The sequence below is a fragment of the Podarcis liolepis genome (genome assembly GCF_965112155.1).
Source record: "Podarcis liolepis genome assembly, chromosome: 3".
Taxonomy (NCBI): domain Eukaryota; kingdom Metazoa; phylum Chordata; class Lepidosauria; order Squamata; family Lacertidae; genus Podarcis; species Podarcis liolepis.
Window position 1 is genome coordinate 16,913,634 of NC_139557.1, and position 17,470 is coordinate 16,931,103.

Consider the following 17,470-nt stretch of genomic DNA (forward strand, 5'->3'; position numbering starts at 1 on the left):
TGCCAGTTCTGCGTAGTCCATCAATTTTTCTTGCCATTATTCTTTAGTTGGGTCTCTTCAGTCTTCCATCCTTGTGCTACCAGAACTCTCGCGGCCGTTGTCGCATACATGAAGATGTTTTTCAACTTTTTTGGCAGATCTTTCCCTTGCATCATTTCTTATTTAATGTACAGTTGCCATCCTTTACTTGTCATTAGTCCATTCTTATAGCTGACCGCTTACATCACTTTCACTGTTAACCCTGTAATGAAATGCAGGTGGGCAACCATGTGACCAAATTCCATTGTTTGCCTACTTGGAAGAAAGCCCCGCCGTGTGAAACAGGACCTGCAGCCTTAGAAAACTTACACCCCAGCAGAAAACCACTACAAAGGCTACTGAGGTTGCAATCATAATCATGCTTACTAGGAAGAAAGGGCCACCAGGGGTGCCAACTTGAATAAAATATGGCGGGGGCCCAGGTAAGTCCCACCCCACATAATCACATGACACACTGCAAGCACAATCTTTACTAGTACAGTGGTGCCCCGCAAGACGAATGCCTCGCAAGATGGAAAACTCGCTAGACGAAAGAGTTTTCCGTTTTGGAGGTGCTTCGCAAAACGAATCTCCTATGGGCTTGCTTCGCAAGACGACAATGTCTTGCGAGTTCCTGCTGGGTTTTTTTCCTTTCCCCCCCTTTTTCTAAGCCGCTAAGCCGCTTATCAGCTGATCCGATCAGCAGATAAGCCGCTAAAAGCAGCTAAAAGCCGCTAATAGCGCTAATAGCGCTAATCCGCTAATCCTTCAATGGGCTTGTTTCGCAAGACGAAAAAAACCGCTAGACGAAGAGAATCACAGAACGGATTCTTTTCGTCTTGCGAGGCACCACTGTAGTCATAATAACAAACTATTTGTTATGCTTGGAGCTTTAATCCTAGAATAATAGGCAGGTAGGATTTTAGAATGTAGTAATCTGATTGGCCATTCTGGCTCCAGAAGGGAAGTTTGAATCAGCCTATCAGGTGTGACCTGGGATGTGAACAAAGGATATATAGCCTGGGGTCTAGGAGGGGCCACGCCAGAAAAGCACTGGAAGACACCCTCGATCACGGACTGTTTTTTATTACTGACATAAACTCCATGAAACTGATGGCTCGCTCAGAGTATATATCACTATAATTGATCGGGGGGGGAGCTCCCCCCTCAATTCCTATAAATTGATAATGGTAGGATTTTGATTAACTGGAATATGATAAGAAGAGAGCACGATATACAGTGGTACCTCAGGTTAAGTACGTAATTCGTTCCGGAGGTCCGTTCTTAACCTGAAACCATTCTTAACCTGAAGCACCACTTTAGCTAATGGGGCCTCCTGCTGCTGCCGCGCCACCGGAGCCCGATTTCTGTTCTCATCCTGAAGCAAAGTTCTCAATCGGAGGTACTATTTCTGGGTTAGCGGAGTCTGTAACCTGAAGCGTATGTAACCCGAGGTACCACTGTAGTTTGTTTACAAGAAACTTGGTCGACACGGCACATTGACTTTGCCGGCTATAACGCTTATGTGGTTCTGGCAGTCAAACTGCACAAGAAGGGCAGGCCCTTGGGTGGCTTACTAACCCTGGTGGCTCCCCATACAAAATGCGAACACATTCTCTCTGCTATTGCAAATTGCAAACTTTTAGCAACAAAGATAGAGATGGAGAGCCAGGTCATGTTACTGGTCAATGTGTATATTTCTCCCACCTCTACTGTCACAGCCAAGAACCATCAATGGGATCTCCTTGCACATGTGCTTGAGAATCTGAACACTATTTCCCCCGATTTACCCATTGTCTTGACAGGGGATTTTAATGCCTGCCTAGGCCAAGGGCGGGAAGTATATACAAAAGCTTGGGAGATCTTGGACTCTACTGCTCTTCCTGACTTCTGCTTATGGGAACGAGGATCACGGGATTTAGAAATCAACCTGGTGGGCTTATGGCTCTCCAAACTGACTACCACCAGGGATTTGGTGTGGCTTAATGGGCTGCCAGACTGGGAAGGCTCTGGGAACTTTACCTTCCTATCCCCACAAGGAAATAGTGTGGTAGACTATATTCTGGTCCCCACTAAATTGCTGCCCCACGTGGTTGAGTTCCACATAGGTGATCCTATGCTTAGTAACCATCTCCCCCTTCCACGTAAATTTGTCTTTCTACTGAGAGTGCCAGAATATATAATCAATCCACCCTACCCCTCCCAGGTACCCCGTCCTCAGTACACAAGGATCTGAATTAAGCATACACTATCGTCTTTCCAAACCTTGGTATATTCTCATCATGCGATTCACTTGATCTCAGTAGGGAGTGGTGAACTTTCCCCAGTAGCTAGAGTTACCTGGTTTGAGGAGCTTATGGACATTCTAATAACCGAATTGCCCCATTCACATTTGCACAGGCCACTAAGAAACCAGGGTTTGGCTGAAAATGATGTATAGATGGTATATCACTCCTGTTAAGCTAGCAAAAATGTATAAAACTAGCAATAAATGTTGGAAATGTAAAGAAAAAGAAGGAACATTTTATCATATGTGGTGGGAATGTAAAAAGGTGAAATGTTTTTGGGAAATGATATATAACGAGTTGAAAAAAAATGTTAAAATATACATTTACAAAGAAACCAGAAGCATTTCTATTGGGAATGGTGGGAAGTGATATATATATAGAAAAGAATGCAAGCTTTTTTTATATGCAGTAACAGCAGCTAGAATACTATTAGCCCAGAAATGGAAGCAAGAATACTATTAGCCCAGAAATGGAAGCAAGAAGAATTGCCAATGATTGAAGAATGGAGGATGAAGTTGATGGACTATGCAGAATCAGACAAATTAACAGGAAGGATTCGAAACCTGCGGGACCAGAAATTTACCGAAGACTGGAGTAAATTTATGAACTATATGAAAAGTATTTGTGATGATCAGACATTTGTAGGTTTGCAAGAAGTTCTGTGGGGAGTATTGTTGGAAATATTGTAAAAATGGAAAAGGGGAGATGATAAGTTAAGAGAGGTAAAGACAATATAAAATTAAGTAATGCATGAAAAGAGGTTAAGACGGAACATCACCGGAGGTGCTGATGGAAGTCCAAATAAAGTGTATTTGTAATAATTTGTGTGGTACTGTAATGGGTATGAGTTACTCTACGCACTGGTGCCTTTCTCGGCTAAATTGCCTTGTTAAACCTTTCTGACTGCACAGCCCTTTCTCATCGTGGCTGCCTCAGTCGCTGGCAGAATCCGTCAGTGGGCGTTTCTTGAACCTCTTCCAACATAAAAGTTGTTTGACACCTAGTCTCCTCCTCCTCTCACTGCGCGGGAGTTTTCTGCGCAGGGAAGGTGTGGGTAGCGGAGGACCTGGGCTCTCCTCACTGATGTCCAGTGAAGAGTCCTGGAGCCCTCTCTCCGATTCCCCCATCTGCCCCACTTTATCCCTGGTGTTGCGCTGATTTGCTTCCCCCTCTACTGAGCTGTTTCTCCCCCTGCTGCTGGGTCCTTCGCCAGCATCATCTGGGAGCCTCCCCTTCGCCTCTCGCTCCGATGTCAGTTCCCTGACGTTTTATAATTTGTATGTTAAAATTAATAAAAATGTATTTAAAAAAAAGAAACAAGAAACCAGGGTTTGGCGAGTGGACTGATAATGAAATCAAAGGCATTAAGGTAGAGGTTAGGAGAATCTACAGAGAGTCTAGAGAGGCAGGCAGCTCCCGCTTGCCTGATACATATTTCATTAGAACCAGGCAACTTAGGGAGTCTATCCAGCTTAGCCAGATAAGATACAACCAGGCTTGCTGGGATCCGCTGCTTTCAGCCATACTTACCAATGATCATAAGAAATTTTGGGAGGTTATTGCAGACCCCCCCCCCAGACTCAAAATCATCGACTGACATTGCATCTATGCTATGGGTAGAGCATTTTAAGACTTCTTCTTCTACGACAACGATTGTATTCCATCAGACAGCTAAGATCTTGCCCCTTCTTTGACCCTGGCTGAGTGGCCCCCTGTCTCCATTACTGAAGTCAAAAATTTAATTTCTCAGATGAAATTAGGCAAAGCCGCAGGCCCTGATGCCATCCCATCTGAACTAATTAAAGCCAAGCTTGAGCTCCGATTCTAGCGGAACTATTCACTGTGGTGGATAGAACTGGAATTATGCCTAATTCATGGTAGAAATCCATAATTATCCCAATCTTTAAAAGGGGGGGACAAAAAGTTACCATCCAACTATTGACTAATAAGTCGATTGTCAAATATCGGGAAATTGTATGCAAAACATCTATTATCCACATTAACCACGTGGCTTGACGTGAACAACATCATAGGCCCAGAGCAGGCAGGGTTTAGGCCAGGGAAATCCACTTTATGTAACTGTATAGTGTTATCCCATCCAGCCGCCAAGTACACGCGGTACCATAAAGAAGGCCTATATGTAGCCTTTTTAGATCTTATGGCTGCTTTTGATTCAGTCGATAGGGGACTGTTATGGTCCAAACTGGAGTCATTGGGCCTAGATCCTAAGTTATTTTACCTGATTAAAAAGCTTTACTCAAATAATACCTGTCATATAAGAATAACCCCAGGGGAAGAGGTGTCAGACCCTGTTGTTATAAATAGAGGTGTGAAACAGGACTGTGTTCTTGCTCCCTCTCTTTTTAATCTCTTCTTAAATGACCTTGCCCCATTATGAAAACTGGTGGATGCTCACGGCCCAAAACTCAATGCATCAAAAATTCCCATTCTCCTATATGCAGATGATATGATTCTGCTCTCACAGACAAGAATGGGCTTAAAGCATTTGCTAAATGCCTGTATTGACTATCTGTCTAGAATGAAAATGAGCATGAACTTCGATAAAAGCAAAATAATGGTTTTTGGGAATTCTTGTAAGAGCTATAGTTGGGTTTTTGGTGGGAAACACATCCAGCAGGTATTCAGATTCAACTATTTGGGGATCACTTTCCATCACAGGCTCTGGTGGTCTTCGCACTGCGCAGCGGTGGTAAACGCCAGCAAGCTGTCTATGCCGGCCATAATGCGCTTCATAATGCCCTTAAGGTTTTTAATGCCAAAGTTAGAGCTCAACTGCTCTATGGAATTTCAATCTGGATGTCAGGGTTTACCCAGTCAGTGGAATGAGTGCCTTACTATAACAGAAGGCCCTGCCTTACTTTCTCCCTGAGAGTAGACCCACAGAAAAACAGGGAACAGGGGAGTGGTTAGTTTTGCAATATTCTGGTCCTTGCTTGGATATTCTGGTCCTTGCCTGCTCTCCCGGGATGTGTTTTGTGCTGGAACAGTTGAGCACAGATTTACTGCACATTCAAATGAATTTCTGCAAGGAACCAATAATGTAGAGAAAAATCTGTCCGTGCTGCTGCTTATAAACAGAGCAGTGCAATGTTGTTGTTTAGTTGTTTAGTCGTGTCCGACTCTTTGTGACCCCATGGACCAGAGCACGCCAGGCACTTCTGTCTTCCACCGCCTCCCGCAGTTTGGTCAAACTCATGCTGGTAGCTTCGAGAACACTGTCCCACCATCTCGGCCTCTGTCGTCCTCTTCTCCTTTTGCCCTTCATCTTTCCCAACATCAGGGTCTTTTCCAGGGAGTCTTCTCTTCTCATGAGGTGGCCAAAGTATTGGAGCCTCAGCTTTAGGATCTGTCCTTCCAGTGAGCACTCAGGACCGATTTCCTTAAGAATAGAGAGGTTTGATCTTCTTGCAGTCCATGGGACTCTCAAGAGTCTCCTCCAGCACCATAATTCAAAAGCATCAATTCTTCGGCGATCAGCCTTCTTTATGGTCCAGCTCTCACTTCCATACATTACCACTGGGAAAACCATGGCTTTAACTATATGGACCTTTGTTGGCAAGGTGATGTCTCTGCTTTTTAAGATGCTGTCTAGGTTTGCCATCACCTTTCTCCCAAGGAGCAGGCGTCTTTTAATTTCGTGACTGCTATCACCATCTGCAGTGATCATGGAGCCCAAGAAAGTAAAATCTCTCACTGCCTCCATGACAATACTCCATGACAAAAAGAGAGAAAATGTTTTGGAAAGGTGTGACATACATCTCTTTAATAAATAAAATATCCTTGATCACACCCATGAAGCACATACAGTATAACATTGATGGCATTAATGAATATTGCAGAAACTGCCATCCACATTAACTGATGGCATCACTGGAGACTTTAGGCTTATAAAGACTTTCTCTAGGAAACAGAAGGTTAATGTTTCCATCGCGTGTGCTCTGCAATTGTTTTTTAAGTTTGTGTTTCCATCCCCTCTGTTCTGCAGTTGTCTCTCATTAATACGGTTCACATTCAAGCACCTTTTGCCCTCTTTGATTACACCCTAATCACTCTTTGTAAGCAATATAATAGGAAACCTTCTCGTTATTTCTCTTGTGCACATTAAAGGCCCTATTGAAATTTGTCTTGAAATGGAATTAGATGGATGTCTCTGCTCTTTCTGCACTGCACAGCTTGATCTGGCACAAACCGAGAAGCCAGTGGCCCCACTGAACTCAAACTTAGAGCAATAAACTTAAGGTCCCACGCAGTGCAGGAAGCACAGCATCTTCACCAGTCGTAATGTGGCATCCAGGAAACTCTGACCATGACAGCCAATCGTAGCACCAATCATAACGTTACACAGTGCTTTTTTTTCTAAAATAAATGTTTTGGGGTACTCTCATTTTCCTACTCATATTGAAATACTGCCCCTCAATGAGGCCAAACTTAGATTCCCAAAATGTTTAGGTGTATGCATACCCCTTCAGCCCCCCCCCCCGAACAAAAGCACTGACATTACATCAGGTGCTTCCCAGTTCCACAACATCCACTATGATATTGCAGATACCTCCCTCTTTTGAATCCAAATTCACGTGATGATAGCTGCTCTTTGGATATGGCAAGGGCTGTGGCAAGGATGGGGAGACTTTGCTCCCCCTCAGATATTTTTAGACTCAACTCCCATCAGCTCTGGCCACCATTTCCAGGGATGGTGGACATTGAAGCCTATCATCTGAAGAGCCACAGGTACACACACACACCCATCCCTGGTCTAAATCTGCGAGCTGATGCTGGGGTTCATGAAAAATGAACTACTTTAAGGTCAAATTAGGGACACGGGTGGCGCTGTGGTCTAAACCACAGAGCCTAGGACTTGCCGATCTGAAGGTCGGCGGTTCGAAACCCCGTGACGGGATGAGCTCCTGTTGTTCGTCCCTGCTCCTGCCAACCTAGCAATTCGAAAACACGTCAAAGTGTAAGTAGATAACTAGGTATCGCTCCGGTGGGAAGGTAAACGGCGCTTCTGTGTGCTGCTCTGGTTCGCCAGAAGCGGCTTAGTCATGCTGGCCACATGACCCGGAAGCTGTACGCCAGCTCCCTTGCCCAATAAAGCGAGATGAGCACCGCAACCCCAGAGTCGGTCACGACTGGGCCTAATAGTCAGGGGTCCCTTTACCTTTACCTTTAAGGCCAAATTATATGATCGTTTACATTAACTTTAGTGGGGGGGGGGAATGGGTGAGGGAAAGGATTGTGCACAACAGAACAATAGAATTTAAAATAGATCTAGTTGGAGCTCAGCAGAACTGACTACATTTGAACAAACATGTTTCAAATCTGCCACTTTTCTAAAAAATAGACTGTCATACAAATTGTTCCTCAAAACATTGAATTCAGCAAGCCAGGAACTGGCTAGTTTTATAAAATTAAAATCCTGAGAGTACATGCAAAGCATAATGATGTGAAGAGAAAATTAACTGTAAGAAATCTGTAAGAAAATCATTTCAGTTTGACTTGCAAAGATTAATTTAAAAATTAGTTTACTGATTATTTAATCAGTAAACTAATTTTTAAACTCCAAGTTAATCTCTTTCAATTTATTTGATAATTTACACTGAAAATGCAGAATATTGTGAGTATTATGTTTTAGTTTGGCTGATTTGAGGCGCTTCCTGGTGACACAACTTTACTTGTGAATAAAATGAAAATATCCAGAGCCTTCTGTTGTATTAACTGGTTGGCTGGCACCTGTTTGTCTTGGAAGACAATGGAAGAGTGCTCCTTTGGGGGTGAAGTAAAACTGTTGGAAGGCTACACCTGCTGTGGCTTGTAGAGACCAATAAGGGAGAGACATGTTTTGTTGCAGCTGGAGCAGATGAAGATATCTGCTTCTCCTGCCTTTAAATGAGAAGCGAATAGCGTCTCCCCGCATCCCACCTCACCCTTGCAAGCCTTTCACTGCATATCATTTTAACTCCACTTTTTTTTTCCTTTTTAAATCACTACCGAAATACCACAGAAGCACCCAAGATAGCTGTCTAAAACCCAGCTTATAGATCTTAAATTTTACTGTGCCTCTGCCAGTAAACCCTCCCCTCAAACTGTGCATGTGTCAGGGAGAGGGAGAGAAAAGAGACGTTGACACATGAAGGATTCCCCCCCCCCCATAGTTTGCTACTTGTGTAGTAACAGGTGCGATGGAAGATTGCATGCTTTGGAATTTACCAACCTAAATTTACCAGCTGACTGCAGGCCTCTAGCTGAAAGCACATCCCTAACTTACCTCAAAGGTCCAGTTCAGATGTCATGTTCCCAGTCTGCAAACTGTGGGACTGTTGTGTTGTTGTGCTTAACTGCCTGGGAATGTGCATTAGGGTCCGTCCCCCCCCCCCCCCGGATCAAGACACTGCTTTTCAAAGTGTCAATGCCCATTCCTAGGCTAAAATTAATAAGAGGTTTTGAAATATACTCGGAGTCCTGTAGTGATTTCATGCTCTTTATTGCAGCTTGTAAAACAGTGATTTAATTGCCCCGCAAACCTCAGGCTTTTATATACAGTATTTACACAATGACTCCCGTCTGATTGGCTGATTCTGCTTCCCTCCTGGAGCCTGATTGGTCTTTTCCTGCAGACCAATCGTTGTTGCATTCTACGATCCTACCAGCCTAATAGGCTGATTAACTTCCTCCTGGAGCCTGATTGGTCTTCTCCTGCAAGCCAATCAGTTGTTGCATTCTAGGATCCTACTTGCCTATTGTTCTAGGATCCAAGCTTAGTATATAACAGGTTTCTAAGCAGCCACACTATGGATCATTTTTCCAGCCTTCAAATTTTGGAGGTACTACATCACACAAAGAGAGCTGTGCGTTAATAACCCCTAAATTTTAATTAACATGGTGTCTCATTCATGTACAAAATTGAAAGCCCAGCTTTTTCTGGAGAGGCTCCCCTATTTAATTAGGAGCTTTTGCTGCACTAATTGTTACATTTGTTCATTCCTTTCAAATCATACTAATGATGGCCAGATGGTCTGTTCTCCCCTCCCTTTAGATTACTTACAAAGGGCAGAATTCTGCTCTGCTCACACAGAAAGGGGGGTGACCAACCTTTTCCTGCCGACATTGACCCTTTAGAAACTGGCTGTGTTGCCAAATTACTCAGATTTCAGGCACAACAAACACCAGCACAGTTTTTCAACATGTAGTTCCTACAGAAGTCAGCGGGAACACTCTGCTTATGGCTCTATGTAGAACTGCAACAAAATACTCAAATTACACTGTGGAATTGTCTTGTTTGAAAATACAGGTTGCATTTGTGTGAGTGTTTGGAGGGGAGGTTATATTTTTTACATAAAAAGGGCAAATGGGCAAGCGTTTGTGGTTTTACCCAGTGTGACTGGTAGGGCAAAAAGCAGTGAGCCCAACAGTAGGTGGACCCAGAGCAAATTGCTGGTGGAACCAACAAATTCTAGTTTTGTTCCCAACCTAGTGCCTGCTGTGCCCTAGAAGGGGCAGTATTGGGACTGAGGAAGAGGAAGAGGAAGATGGCAGGCAGTACAGAGCGTGCCTGTCAGTTATCACACAGTCCAAAATTGTTGAAAGAAAGAGTGCTGGTTTTGATGGGCTCCTTCCTCTGATCCAGCAAAGCAACTTGTACATTCTTAAAATCTTATTCTATCTTTAAAAATAAAATAAAAAAATCAGCTGGGACAGAAAGCCCCAAATAAGGCAATTGTGATCTGTAAAATGACATTTGAAAATTAACATGCGGCTATTGTATTGTAAGCTGTGATAAAACTTCTATTATTAACACCCTGCCCTTTCTTATTGCCAGCTTAATTTCATTCAAGGTTTAACACTCTGCTCCTCAATTGTGCCTTGGGGGGTTGCAGTATAATAGAACAATCATTTTCCTTTCTAATTTTCTATTAAAATACCAAACTGCTTTGCCTCTAAAGTTCAATACTCTGTTCTAGTTCTCACTTAGCCGCTTAGGTGGAAAACTTGTATCTGGGCAAGACCACTTCAAACTGCAGAGGGGTGCTCACACGCTCCTCATCACATACCAAAAAAAATTCATTGGGACTCTGGCAGGAATTTCACATTTTGGGGGGCCCTGCGGATCATTCAGTTGTGAGCCCACACATCTTAGCCACAAGTTGGCTATCTCAGTAAGAATTAGGTTGCTCTTTAGCAGATGTTTCTCTTTGGATTAAGAATACCAAACCCAGACTGACAACCTGGACATGTTCAGGTTCAGGTTTGTAGAACAAGATGTTCATTTGTGCTTTGAACTGCCCCACAAAGAACTAAGAATCATGTAATTGTAGATTTAGAAGGGACCCTGAAATATACTCGGAGTCGAGAATGGATTTCATGCTCTTTATTCAGCTCATAGTGGTGAGGAGGAATGGAAGTTCCCCCACAATATCTGCTTTATATACATTATTTACACAATGGGCTGCACGTGATTGGCTAATTCCAGGATTCTCCTGTAGGCCAATCAGGTTGTGGATTCACTTCCACCTGGAGCTGGATTGGGTGGCTCCTGCGGACCAATCATACTATTGCATTGTTCTAGGACCAATCAGACTGCTGCATTCTGAATCCTATTGTTCTAGAACCAATCAGACTGCTGCATTTTGGATCCTATTCAACTCAGTACGTAATAGACCCCAAGGATCATCTTAGTCCAACCCCCAGCAATGGAGGAATCTCAGCTAAAGCATCCATGACAGATGACCATCCAACTTCTGCTTAAAAACCTCTAAGGAAGGAGAGTCCACCACCTTCCAACAGAATTCATTCTACAGTTGAACAGCCCTTATGGCCAGAAAGTTTTCCTGGTGTTTAGTCAGAATCTACTTTCTTGTAACTTGAAGCCATTGGTTTGAGTCCTAACATATAATCCTGCTACTTCCCAGTTCCTGACTGGTCTGTTTTTTTTGAATAGGCTATACCCTTCAATTTCTACATTCCAGTCATGCGTCTCATCCCACCAGGTTTCAGTAATGCCTATTAGATCATATTTGCCACTCAGTATTAAGAGCTCAGATTTCTCTTGTTTCCCATACACTGTGTCTTAGTACAACTGAAACTATGAGCCATTCCCTCCAGCAGCTTCCTTCTTGTAGTCTCCTGCCCTTTAGCAGGTTTCTGTAGCACCACTTCAGTTTCCTGTGCATCGACAAAGCTATTATCCCCAGTACCAGATGTTCCCCTGTTGTCTGTAACATTGTCTACCTCCTCCCCAGGATTTAGTTTAAAGTTACCCTGATCAGGTTCGTGAGACTTACAGCAAACATATTCTTGCCAACCACTATGAGGTTTCCAATTGAACTTTTTATTGCACTAGCCATAGGCCATGGCATCATTCAGAAGGAGAACAAAAAGAAAAAGGAACAACAATAACCTTAAAAATCATTGGGCACAGACATACAATAAAATCATGGTCACGGCTACTAGAATTATTTGTTGCATTAAATAGAGTAGAATAGCAGAAGATTCTCAGGTAAGATGTGCCAAATTAAATATCCAAATCCCCTTTGCAGTTGACCACTATTTTGTCTAGTTCCTTCCTTCTGATCTTCTTAGCTGCCAGCGCATGGAGTGCTATTTTATAAGTAACAAAGTCATTGGTGTTGCTCAGCAGCCACTTCACCCTTTCCACCCTATTCAAATGTGTTAACCACTATGAGGTGCAACCCAGCTCTTGCTAGAAGTCTTTTTTCCCCCCAAGGAAGCAGAGGCCAGTGTCAAAGAAGTGCATTTGGATCTATTAGCTTCTGAAAATTGTTCCACAAATATCTACACCTGTGTGTGTGTGTGTGTGTGTGTGTGTGTGTGCAAATGTGTGCATGTGAATGCACCCCATGTGCCCCAAATCTGCTCAGGATGGTCAGGAGAACCCCTGGAACAGCATGCAGGGAATGGGGAGATGGTTCTACCTGCAGAAAATTGCCTTAGCATGGCATTGCATTCCACCCATGTATACTTAATCACAACTTGATTCACTCATCTAATGACGCTTTGAGATTTCAGGAACCGAGGTCTTATTAGCATTGCTGGGAGGTGGTGTGACAGCTGTGGCACACATGAAGCATTTATTTGCTCCTGTCAAGTATTCCCCCTGCCCCATCCCTCAAATCATTCCATGAGCATAATTCTGGTCTTTCCAGGGGCATTCCTTCCCTTGTAGCGGGATTATCTCCTTAGTGCTTTACTAGAACTAATCAGCTTCTTTCCTATTTGAGTGAAACAAGGTGGGGTTAGCTTTCCTGCACTTCCTGAAATGTGCAAAGGAGCCCTCAGAGTAAACATTCTTACTGGCCCTTCATACCTACATAACCTTACATTCTGCTACATATTCTCTCTTAAACATTTGACTTTCAGATCAGCAGCTACACAGACTGCCTGATGCCAGCATTTTTCAAGCCATTTGTTTCCCATATGCTTCTATTTTCTTCCTCTTCACGCCAGCCTGCCTGCCTGCTTATAAGCAAGCAAGCAAGAGAATAACTTGTTCCCCACCTACACGTCCTTCCTCCTATTTGCCCTGCTTGCTTCTCACTGACATATTCTCCAGACAGACCTGCTGCTTACCTATTGAGGGATGTACAAAGGCATTGATTTCCTTTCTGACTCATGTTTGTCGCATGCCTTGATTTTGTTTCTGTTCTTCTGCAGTTTGGCCTCTGACAAAAATGTGAGTCGTCTCATTGTCTCCTGTGGTGGAATTTTACATAATTAAGTATGTGATTATTATCTTATTCTACACCATTTGTTTCATTTAAAAGGAAACACAATTCAAATTGAGGGTGGGGTTCATTATGTATTGTTTGAATACCGAAAGCAACAGCCAATGCCAATTGCATTTGCTGGATTGATTTCTTTTCTGGACATGGGAGGCAAATAATTGGCAATTTTTAGTCCCATTTCTGTTGGAATCCCTGCCTGCTGATTTAACCTTTTTTAAACCTTTTTAACCTTTTTTTACTAATGAAAGAAGGGAGCTAACAAGATTGAGGGATGGCTTTTTAGATGCACATCTGGCAACACACACACGTGTTATTACAGAATCATTGGGGTTTGGCACTTGACAGCAAATACTTGAAAGGCCACTACTGCAAATGAATGTCCAATCTTATCTGCTGACTTCTCTACATACCACTCAGCAGGCGCACAGCCACCTGTCTGCAGCAGCACTGCTAAATATTAGCATGAATTAATTCCCTGCCACCACAAAAAAATCCCAATGGCTGCAACAGGCTCTCAAGCAACTGGGCGCTCAGGGTCTGTGACACGTTTTATGAGAGCTTTGATCGTATCCCATGCTGAGTAAAAAACCTAGAGAGAAGCCCAGGGTTGAGATTTTAGTTGCCACAGCCTGTTTCCACATGGATTGAAAATCACCATTCATAGTTAGTGGGGTAAGGCCAAGGCCAAGGGAAAATAAAGATAATCTGAGCCAGTAGTTGAGTATGGTCACCCACACTGTAGCCTCCACTTTTATGAAACCTGTTTCTTGTCTCAGGGTGGCACTAGGGGCACATTTTGGGACTCAAAGGGCTGATCTTAGAAATCTGGAATGTACAAGTTCTAGGGGTGCAAAACTGGAGAAGGGGCCTGTGGCGTTCGAATGGAGCCCCCGGTCGTCTCACGGACTATTGACCCTTACACCACTAATCCGCTGCCACCAACCAGGTCCTCCCCGGTAAATCACTTAGTCTCAGTCAGGTTCTCAAGTAAATAAAGAAGAGTGTATTTTATTTCAGACACAAACACACTTTTACGGCATTCCAAACGTTGTTACTCTTTACTTTCTTAGTCTTATTTTTCTCTCTCTATCTCTTCTACCTCCCCTCACTCAAGAACCCACTACCCTAACTGTTTCTCTATTTCCAACTGCCTGCCAACTGCTTCTCCAACTGCCTTTCCCAACCAACCAACCCACTAAAACCAACCAACTACCCACCAACAACTCTCAACAACTAACTCAAACCTCGGGCTAAGCCCTTTTATACACAGGTAGGCTCCGCCTCCGGCTTTCCTATTGGTCTATATTTTTAACCCTATCTCTTCCCCCTGTTCAAACATTTTCTAAACAAACAGGCAAATGCCACAGGGCCCAACTGGGCACCATAGGGAAGTCGTGAAGGGACAATCTTCTAGTGCAAAGATGGCCTCCTACTTTCCCACCTAGCGTGCTCCCTGAACTGCTGGACTGATGAGGTATTGTGAGAGGCATTTGGTTCCTCAGGGGAAGGAACCCATGAAAGTCCAGGCTTTGATTGTATGGGCTTTGCTCCCATGGAAGATTGTTCTGTGGGTTCCTGTCTGTCAGCTTCAGACTGATTGGGTTTCTCCTCTCCAGAAGCGGCTTCACAACCCTGAAACTAGTCCAGCTCCTTAGGGGATGGAATGGAAGTCCAGCAAGCAAACACCAGACCTCTTTTTTCAATCAGTAGCTGAACTGGATTCCACACAGTCACAAAAACAAAAAACAAAAGAGCCACAGAAGGAAAAACGCAAAATAAATAGCAAAAACAGACAGGCCTCAGCGTAACACTCAAAAAGGAAGTGTGGCACTCAAACTGGAAGCGTAACACTCAAAACAGAGCATGTTTGACTTCCGAAAAAAGTTCGCAAACCATAACACTTCCGGGTTAGCAGTGTTTGGGTTCCAAGTTGTTTGAGTACCAAGGCGTTTGAGAACCAAGGGACCACTGTATATGGTATGCCCCGTGGAGAACCTTAAGGTCCACAAACGGCAACATTTTGGAGGTCCCAGGTCGCAAGGTGGTTAGATTGGTCCCAACTAGAGCCAGGGCCTTTTCAGTACTGGCCCCGACTTGGTGGAACGCTCTGTCACATGAGTCTAGGGCCCTGTGGGACTTGACATCTTTTTGCAGGGCCTGCAAGGCAGCGCTGTTCTGCCTGGCCTTTGGTTTGGAGTCAGTCTGACCCTTATGTCTTCCCTCCCCTTACGGTTTTGATCTATGGGCTACTTTTAAAATGAGGCTACATTTTAAATTGCATTTTAACCTGTATTTTAAATTGGTTTTTTCCTATTATGTTTTTACTGTAATTTTATTGGTGTTAGCCGCCCTGAGCCCGGCTCTGGCCGGGGAGGACAGGGTATAAATAAAATGTATTATTATTATTATTATTGCAAGGAGATGCCACCAGGGCTAAAGTCTGGTAGGAAGCACAAGCTCAATGGGCCTCCTAAATCCAGAGGGGAGGAAGTGGCTGGCGGTTGTCCAGTGTAACCCAAAGAAAGCTCTCTGCACGTGCTCAGAAGTGCATTCCTTACAGCTTCAGGATCTCCAACCATTCATTTCTCGGTTGCAGCCCAAGGCAGCGAAGCCACAAGGATCCAGGGATTCATTTTCCGGTGCTGCCCAACCTATCAACTGCTTACCTGCCCAATGTTGCTGGCTGGGGTCAGTCGAGTTTTCTTTTTCGCCCATTGCTGTGACTTCTGCCTCTTTGGTCATTTCCTGCTTGCCTGGGATTGCACTGGGAATTGCAGATTGAGGACACGTAGGGAGACAGGCCCACAAGTCCCAGTGACCTGCAGAGTGGACCGTAAGATTATATGGAGCCAGATCATTGGTCCATCTAGTTCAGTGTTGGCTACATTGGCTGGCAGCAGCAACTTTCCAGCGTTTCAAACAGAGGATTTATTGTCTAGGACTGAACCTGGGACCTCCTCCATGCGAAGAATGTGCTGTACCAAGGAGCAGTGGACTCTTCCCCTGTTATTGGCATTTTTTACAGAAGGACTTGGGTTCCATCCCTGGCATCTCCAGGTAGGGCCAAGACGGGAAAGGCTAAAACCCTGGACAGCCACCGACCGTCAGTGTACACCAGTATTGAACTGGCCTAGTTCTTTACAGACTTTTTTATTTGAGTTTTTCAACAATGCAATTATAGTAACATACAAATAAAAATGGGAAGTCAAAATAGGAATGAGGTTGACATGAGTTATAGTGTTTCAACCATACAAATATACTGTATTGCTCAGTAGGACGCATGTCTCAAGCTAACCAAATGTTCTCATATTTCTCCTCCTTGTGTACTTGTCAATAAATGGCCAGTTTAAATAAGGGCAGGGAGTGCAAATTGTTAATCCACAGCTGTATGGAAGGCAATGACAATGCCTTCTTCCAATACTGAAGCACCTTGCATTTGGCTGACCCAGCAGACACATGACACAGAAAAGGCCCGGTGGTAAATTCCAACTATTGAGGATGTAATTCAGCAAAACATGTACATCTTTTAAATGCTGTGAGGTTTCTAATACTAAATTAATAATTGGTGGTGGAAAGAGGGAATCAGAAAGTGAGTATGGTATCCCATTCCAAGATTGCAGTACTCCAATGCTTCCCATGGCCCCAGGAGGGCAACCCAGCAGAATACTGCACGGTTAATCTGTTTTCTTTTTCAGTATTTCACATATATTGTTGCTGCTGCCAATATCCGATTACCAGAGAACAAAAAGTTCCTGCTAAGCCAGCTCTTCTCAGCACTGTGCCTGCTGTTCTACAGCAGGGATCTATGCTTTTCCCTGTTCCTTATTTCCACCATGCAGAATATGCAGCGTTAGACCTTGTAATTCAAATAGTAACAAAACAAAGTTTTTATTTCTGTGTCTCTCTAAGATTTGGACTCAACTCCAGCTGGAGTTTGAGAAACCTGTAAAGCAGAGAGATAAAGAGTTCAGTATCCCAGGATTCATTTCCCAGATGATTTTATTATTCCCCAGAAATACTTTTCTAACATGTTCAGGATTCATGCCTCCACATATGTATTCATAAGAATAGATTTTGCATGCATTCTAACACTCCTTTGACAAGGGTTCACTGGTAGCTGTGCGGAAATCTCTTGACTTGTTTCTTAAGTTTTTTGTTCCAGGAAATCCATACCCTGAGGACAGCCTATATAACCCAATATGACTTCACAACACATCTACTAAAAGGCTCTTCAGCAGACACCAAATGACTGGAGAAATGACAGCCACAGATGATTGACACTGATTCTGTAAAATTTTCCAGAGGTGTAGTCACTTAAGTCTCTTGCAGCAAAAAAAACAAAGGGTCTTATGGCATCTTAAAAACTGATTATGGCATAAGCCTTTGTGGGCTGACAAGTGGCTT

The 17,470-nt window shown here is 43.6% G+C and overlaps 1 long non-coding RNA gene across 2 annotated transcripts in view; it reads right to left on the minus strand.

Moving 5' to 3' along the window:
* LOC310703438 overlaps positions 1–17,470 on the minus strand; it is a 57,170-nt gene that overhangs the window by 23,924 nt on the left and 15,776 nt on the right. For both annotated transcript variants that reach the window (XR_014524113.1, XR_014524114.1), the window contains exons 2-3: positions 13,987–15,885; positions 12,912–13,034 (exon numbers count right to left, since the gene is read on the minus strand). This is a non-coding gene — a long non-coding RNA (uncharacterized lncRNA). The remainder of the gene's footprint in view (positions 1–12,911; positions 13,035–13,986; positions 15,886–17,470) is intronic.